Here is a 9,027-nt window from a genome sequence, read left to right on the forward strand (position 1 = left end):
CCCTGGCTAAAAGAGTGCGATTGAACCAATGGGAAGTTTGCTCCATAAACAAGTGATTGCAAAGAGGAACAGTAAGCCTGGATTTTGGGAGTTTAACCAGAAGGGGTAACTGGAAGAATGTGTGCATCCTCGATGAGTTGCGAAGGGTGAGAGGGTTCAGAGACCTCAGGTGAGGTGGTAGTGAACAGAGATGCCACTGAGCTGCCTGCGATGTGAGATCAAAAATTGCTTTGTCATCGTCGTGGGAGATTCCAATAACGTTGAGAGCTTCGGATTACACATAATCGAGTAGAGGCAAATGTGAAGCTGAGGCACCAGCCGTAGTGGAGAGTCGTCCTCCATTAATGTATGGACAATGTCCTTGTCAGCTGTTAGTAGTTTTGGTTTTTCAAGGAATCCCTTGGAACGATTGAGGATGCATAACCTGCGCATGGCTTTGTAAGTCAGCTTTGCTATGTGGATAGCCCAGGAAAGGTCACGGCTGATGGTGAGACCTAGACTTCAGGAAACTGAATTCCTTGCAGTGGATGATCAAGGAAATGGATATTGGGGATAATTTGAGAATCATTACAAAGTGATACAGTGAAACAGATTTCCCAGGATCGAAGGGCATATTCCATTAATCAGACCAGATTATAATCATTTCCAGATCATTAAAGAGACAGCCACTGTCTGCCTCGCAGAGGGATGGGATACTGCACAAAATAATGTGGAGTCATCTGTAAAAAGGAACAGAGGGTTTCCCACAGCATTGGACAGACCTTTAATTGGACGAGGACCAAGAGTGGGCCAAAAACTGCCTTGAAGAACTCTCGCTTCAACTGGGAGAGCGGAGGAGATGGCTCTGTTGATGGCAACATGTTGACTACGCGAGTGGAGGAAATCAGAAATCCACAAAAGAAGGTGGCCTTCTATGCCACAAGCAGAGAGCTTGGCAAGCAAAGCAGGATACCAGACTGTATCGAATCGGGGAGATAGTCCTAACCTTTTGTTTGGGATTGAGGACCTCTGACCATTGTGAAGAGGAGAGCAGAAACACGCCTAGAGTTGAGTGACCGGGACAGAAACCAAACTGATGTTCAGAGATCAGGTTGTTTGAAAACAGGAATGACTTGACATCAGAGGCAATGATGGATTCCATGACTTTGCATGTAATTGGAAGCAAACTCATGAGCCGATAGTTTTTAGGGTCGTTTTTGTACCCTTCTTGTGGATGGGGGTGATGTTTGCTGATTTCCACGCAGAGAGGAGACGGCCAAAAGGGAAGGACAGACTGAATGGGACATTTTCTGCTCTGTTATCAAAACATACATTACCAATTTTAGCTTAAGCTTTAATAATTACAGAAAATGCTCTGGCAACCTGGTATTAAAAAGTGGAAAATTGATATTAGTGTTAATTTACTACATCTCCACCGTAGCAATGAAATACTGGAGCGAAGCTGACGGCACGTCATCACAATCCCCACACTTCCCACCGAAATCAAGGTTGAAATATGACGAAAGGTTCCATCAGGATTGATCCAATATCAAATTTTGAATTGAAATTTTTTTCTTCCATTTTGACCCCTGTTATCCCAAGTCCCCACCCCCTGAGGAATGAACCCAGGGGTCAAATCCAAAAACAATCGTCACATATTCCATGCATCGCCTAATGTTGGTTGTACATACAAGTTTCATTTTACAATTTTTAAAAATATGCCCGTTATGGAATTTTTTGGTATTTGACCATTTGACCCAGCCCCCAGGGGTGGGACCAAAAATGATACTGAAAGGATCGAAACCTCAATGAGAAATGGTTCCCAGCTGATGAACCGGGCAGTTGGGAAATCAGTCAATTGTTTATAAGTTAAAGTTATAACTTAAATAAAATAGCTTTTGTAAGTACTTAACAGGACATAATGTATCTGTGTTTGTGTGTGTGTGTGTGTGTGTGTGTGTGTGTGTGTGTGTGTGTGTGTGTGTGTGTGTGTGTGTGTGTGTGTGTGTGTGTGTGTGTGTGTGTGTGTGTGTGTGTGTGTGTGTGTGTGTGTGCGTGCGTGTGTGTGTGTGTGTGTGTGTGTGTGTGTGTGTGTGTGTGTGTGTGTATTGATATGTCTGGTTTCCTTCTTGGAACTACAGTGCAGTAATTAGTCTTTATTTTGGTTCTTGCATCTTTGTGCCATGTGTTGATCATAACTACCAAGTTTGGTGAATATCTGCACAATCATCTCGAAGGAGACAGCGTGATGGACAGACAGACAGACATACGGAGCCAATTACAATATCCCCCCCCCCCTTTTTTTTCAAAAAGCGTGGGAATAATAAATCGATTAAACTGTGAAGACAAAGAAAGCACTTCATACAAGGAGAACGGAAGGGGTCAGTCCAGTGCATGGTGCATATAATACAGGAGGGGTGGCGAGGAAGGGGTTTCTGGCAGAGTGGATTTACTCCACCATGTGGGCTTTATTACCACTCATATTTTCTTTTCTTTGCTCTGCTCTTTACTCCTCTTGTTGCATAATCCTGTTTTACCCAGCAGTGTGTTCCTTGTTTCCAATGCATGTTTTGTATAGCAAGCCCCACCTGCTCTGTAATCTTCCTCCTCGCTGGAAGCTTGCTCAGAAGTTCCTTGCACAAAAGCAAGTAATAAAAGCAGCAGCAATGAGCTCGCCTGTGCCGCCATATATGGAGTTCTCTTCCTGATATAAATTATTTGGCACTCGGTGAGGTGCAATCTGGAGTGCTTGATCATCACACTCTGACTGACACCCAGGAAAACTGCAAAACTGAAGGAAACAACAGAATTTAATACATGATAATGATAGAATGGCTTTGTATAGCATCTACAAATATGTCTTGAATGGCCTTCAATATTCACAGGTTCTTGTGAGATCAGCCAGAGAACCTTGAATACAATAGAGCTCCTAATTAACACATTCATTCTGAATTCTCATGATGTACATGTCTTCAAATTTGAATTGATGCTGCCACAGTGCTACGTATAATGACAGTCCTACTTCTATGATTATAATATTGTTACGGCTGTGGAAATTCGCAGGACACCATAAAGGATTTTCCCAAGATCAGTTATATCGATGTGTGTGTTCAGATAGATTTCCCCACCGATGTTTAAAGGATTTATTCGTGTAACAGGGATGTGATCTTTGAGTTAGCTGTTTTTCTTTTACTATCTTAATTTTGGACCAACCGCTCACAACAGCCACCTCCACCGCCAACATCGCTCTCAACAGCCGCCTTCACAACAAACACCTTAACCACCACCGCCAAACCACATCACCCTCACGACCACCACAAAACGCCAGCCACACCACCATTACGAAAACCACCATAACCGCCTTCACCACAACCACAACCGCATTTTCACCTCGGCACACGGTTGCGAGAAGCCTAGCATTCATCGGGGGAAAGCAGACGACGGCCCCACCCCCCAACGAATAACATCTGCGCCGGCCAACGCAGCAGGAGAATAGCCCAACACCAAGGATTATAAAGCGACACTAGTTATGAAGAAAGGAAAAGAATGAGAAAGGCCCCGATTCGGCGAGGAAAACGCCCTTCTTCTGGAAGTTTACGGTGCATACTGGAAGAGGGGGGGGGGCGAAAGGGAGGGGCGAGGAGCCGTGGAGATAAAAGGGCGCGCTGAATGCAAGTCGGAGTCGTCGGCGCTGGAGGTTGTGAGGTGTGCAGAGGAGAGAAAAGAGTGTCGTGTCGGAGTTGTGGGAAGTGTGTGGAGCCGTGGTAGGGGACTGGAGAGAGCGGAGCGCAACGGAGCCAAGGCACGCGGCCTGCCGTACCGTATCTTACCGTGGGTCGCTGGAGAGGGGACGTCAAGGGACAAGGTAGCCAGCTCGGTCGCTCGGAGCCTTTGCGGTCGACATGGCTCCGTGCCTATAAAGACCCCAAGAGGTCCAGTCTACCCCTTGTCTGTCCTGGGGTTTTTCCTTGTTTCTTTTGAATGAACGTTGTGGCGCCATGTCTTTAAGTAGAACTGTCGATAAGTGACTGTACATAATAAATAGACGGTGGTAGCGCTTTGTCTTGCTCGCGTCTTGTCCCTACCCCCATTCATTGCCTGATTGAATACGTGCATTGTTTGCATGCATGACTGCATAACCGCATCTTTGACCAGAAACGTGCATGTTTGGTTGTGAAATAAATGTGCTTGTTTAAATGTCACCCGTTCGTTGCGTCCTTTCCCTTGATTGAACTGCCATATTGCACTCGGAATATAGTTGGTTGTTAAATAACCGATAATAGAATCAGGTCCAACGGAGCCTCGCGATAAAACCCCGCTCGGTTATCCCAAAACGGAGCGAGCTGCTTAAGTGGCTCGTTTCAAGCGGGACCCGTTGAGGTACAGTCTCTCGGTAGTCTGGGTATATCGACAATTCGGCGATTGACCCTGTAGCGCGGGTAGAATATTGACTTGGCTGTGGTGTGCTTAAAACACACCTGTGGCTGGGTTTCGGCGTTGATCCGGAAAGCCGCAACTGGATTGTCCGTTCGGTGGGCGAAGCGGCCGCTATTGGTTAAACGCGGTCGTTCGCACGCCGGTGGGCGGAAATCCACAACAATATGATGTAAACAGTGCTACTTCATCGCAGGGTAGTTTTACATTTCCTTGACCAAAGAATGAGAGTATCGTCTTGTCTTTGCCTGATGATTACAGTGAATATCTTATGTGTTTTACATGGATTTGAAGTTCACAATGGAGCTTGCACAAACATCACATCAGGATCACGACATGAGGAGACATCGGTGTACTTTCGTGTGAATTACAAGGACAAGAGTAGGCAGTAAACAAACACATGTATGTTAAATGGGATTTGAACCTGAGCTGGGTTCTGAGGATCATAAGCCAGGTGTTCAGAAGGGCCAGCGGTTCAGATCATGAGCCAAGGATTCAGAAGGGCCATCGCTTCAGATCATGAACCAGGGGTTCAGATTATGGGCCAGCAGTTCAGATCATGGGCCAGTGGTTCAGATCATGAGCCAGGGGTTCAGATCATTAACCAGTGGCTCAGAAGGGCCAGTGGTTCAGATCATGAGCCAGGGGTTCAGATCATTAACCAGTGGCTCAGAAAGGCCAGCAGTTCAGATCATGAGCCAGGGGTTCAGATCATTAACCAGTGGCTCAGAAGGGCCAGCAGTTCAGATCATGAGCCAGAGGTTCAGATCATTATCCAGTGGCTCAGAAGGGCCAGCGGTTCAGATCATGAGCCAGGGGTTCAGATCATTAACCAGTGGCTCAGAAGGGCCAGCGGTTCAGATCATGAGCCAGGGGTTCAGATCATTAACCAGTGGCTCAGAAAGGCCAGCGGTTCAGATCATGAGCCAGGGGTTCAGATCATTAACCAGTGGCTCAGAAGGGCCAGCAGTTCAGATCATGAGCCAGGGGTTCAGATCATTATCCAGTGGCTCAGAAGGGCCAGCGGTTCAGATCATGAGCCAGGGGTTCAGATCATTAACCAGTGGCTCAGAAGGGCCAGCGGTTCACATCATGAGCCAGGGGTTCAGATCATTAACCAGTGGCTCAGAAAGGCCAGCGGTTCAGATCATGAGCCAGGGGTTCAGATCATTAACCAGTGGCTCAGAAAGGCCAGCGGTTCAGATCATGAGCCAGGGGTTCAGATCATTAACCAGTGGCTCAGAAGGGCCAGCAGTTCAGATCATGAGCCAGGGGTTCAGATCATTAACCAGTGGCTCAGAAGGGCCAGCGGTTCAGATCATGAGCCAGGGGTTCAGATCATTAACCAGTGGCTCAGAAGGGCCAGCGGTTCACATCATGAGCCAGGGGTTCAGATCATTAACCAGTGGCTCAGAAAGGCCAGCGGTTCAGATCATGAGCCAGGGGTTCAGAAGGGCCAGCGGTTCAGATCATGAGCCAGGGGTTCAGAGCAGTGTTGGAGAGGTGTTTGCATCCATGTGTCATGATCATGATGACTGTGAGAGGGTCTTGTCAAAAAGTGAATGTGCTCTTGGTATTTGTTCATTGCTAACTCTACAACCCCCTTCTTCCTCCCCCCCCTTCCAAAACAATACAGTACTTAGGTGGGAAGGAAGAGGGGGTCAACCTCTTTACTGAGCAAACAAATCAATTCCCACACGTACCTTAACTCAAATCCTACCACCAGGGGTCATTTTGGACCCCAGGCTTACATACATTTTAATGTGTTTCTATATTAATTTAACAATGTACTTCATGTTTTGTTAGTTTGTTTACCTATATGTGTAAGTAGTAAATATATATGATGTTTTGAGATCCCATCTTGCTGCACAGACTTACAAGCAAATCGTTTCTGGGTTCCAAAAGACCCCAATTGTTTTCATTCAACTCTTTACATATATGATTACTACTTTGGTATTTGTATTGAGCAAGTCGTCCAAAAAAATTTTATGCTTAGTTTGTTTACTTTATCACTAAATCATCATCCAATCAAAATATGTTTCCTCATTGATGTGAAACTTCAACAGGTTTAGTGAAATTTAATGATTCTGAGTTGGGGGTCATAAAAGTCCCCAGTTGGAAGATTAATTTTAGATTTTAGATTTATTTTTATTTTTTATATGTTTGTTGATTTCATCAATAAAATACCATGTTTCGTCATATCCATGTGAAACTTCAGCAGATTTTGTGAAATTGATGGTTTTGAGGAGTTGGGGGTACAAAAAGACCGCAGTTAGTAAGATTACATCATAAAATATTTTTGGAGGATTGGGGTTAAATTAGGGGAAATTACTAGTGAATCGGTTTAAGTTTTTTATTACCTCCACTTCCGAAGGTGAAGGGGTTTCTGTTTTCACCCCTTTCTGTCTGTTTGTTTGTCTGTCTGTTTGTCTGTGTGTACGATATCTCAAAAAGTTGTGGACGGATTCGGACGAAACGTGGTGGACAGGTTGGGTGTGTCACAAGGACGAATCGATTCTATTTTGGTGAAGATACGGATCCGGATCTGGATACGGTAATTATTTAATTTTTAAAGTGATTCTTCACCATTGAGAGATCGAGCCAAAAACGATATAGTACTGTATAGCATGATATTTCAAAAATGTATTGGGACCGATATGTTCTCGTGGATCAGGCATTACGTGGTGGAGGTATGCGCTCTACCGAGTGCCCTTCTAGTTATCAAAGCATCACACGGTTTTGAGGATCAACAACAATCGAAGCATAATACTGTATACACCTATAACTAATTTGCTGGTTGCATTGCCGGCCAAACCATGATCAAGTGCACATGCATCAGGCGAAGCAGATGCACATGTCATGTGCTAGTTTTTGAAGTCTTACAAGAGATCCACCACCTCCTCCCATCCACCACCTCCACCTACATCCATTAAGTAGTTTCTGTTAACTTTTCACAGACTATGATGGGGGCATTTGTGAAGTTGTTTGCCAACAGTGTGATCCTCGATTTTGTGTGGGCTTTTGCAGCAGATTACTGTGCAAGGCCTTTCTTCTCGTGTGCAAATCTTGAACACATTAGCTCTATTTTGGCACTGGCGAGCAACGATCCTGAGGGACATGGCGCATTTGGCTCTCTTCGAGCCAATTTTTTTTTTCTTTAGTGAAAAGAAAGGTGCAGTGAGCATACAGTGATGGTGAAGAGTGAGAGGCCCCCACGCGATGACACCTTGCAAGTTTGACTTTGGTGGGGATGAGTGTCTGTGTCAGGGTCCAGTGGGGGTCTATCATCTCTTTAAAGCTAGAGGAATGTGTGCATGATTCTGAGCAGAATGTAGTGTGCGTCAATGTTAAGAAATAACTGGACGGCACCGTTTGGTGAACCTCTGGCCAACAACTACACAGAATAGGACTCCCCCGATCATCTGCTGTTCGGTTCGTGGAATTCAAATATTCAGATGCATGATCATTAGATTAGACACATCATATTCCTCACTTTATTTCAGAACTACAACTCAATATATATATATATATATGTATATATATATATATATATATATATATATATATATATGTATATATGTATATATGTATATATATGTATGTATATATATATATATATATATATGTATGTATATATATATATATATATATATATATATATATATATATATATATATATATATATATATATATGTATATATATATATGTATATATATATATATATATATATATATATATATATATATGTATATATATATGTATATATATATGTATATATATATATGTATATATATATATATATATATATATATATATATATATATATATATATGTATATATATATGTATATATATATGTATATATATATATATATATATATATATATATATATATATATATATATATATATATATATATATATATATATATGTATATATATATATATATATATATATATATATATATATATATATATGTATATATATATATATATATATATATATATATATATATATATATGTATATATATATATATGTATATGTATATATATATATATGTGTATATATATATGTATATATGTATATATATATATATATATATGTATATATATATATGTATATATATATATGTATATATATATATATGTGTATATATATATATGTATATATATGTATATATATATATATATATGTATATATATATATGTATATATATATGTATATATATATGTATATATATATATATATATATATATATATATATATATATATATATATATATATATATATATATATATATATATATATATATATATATATATAGATATGTCCATCCTCTGCGGACAGTGTTCGTGCTGCCGAAACATTGTCATGGGAAATTAATCATTATGCTGTATGGTTTGGCATTGCCTTGCCGCAGTCGGTCAGAGCAGAAATCTGGAATTTGTTGAGTTTGCCATTGATAACAACCCTACTCTTCGTGAAAAACACTGCAGGATTTTAAATGTCCACCAACCAATGCCAGCAGACGGGACATTTGGCTTAACGTCCATGGAAGGACGGCGTGCTCTGTGATGCAATAACATACCTGCGAAGCACCAATCCAGCAGTTT

This window comes from Eptatretus burgeri, chromosome 5, assembly GCF_056783735.1.
Source record: "Eptatretus burgeri isolate ZD-2024b chromosome 5, Ebu_testis_v1, whole genome shotgun sequence".
NCBI lineage: Eukaryota > Metazoa > Chordata > Myxini > Myxiniformes > Myxinidae > Eptatretus > Eptatretus burgeri.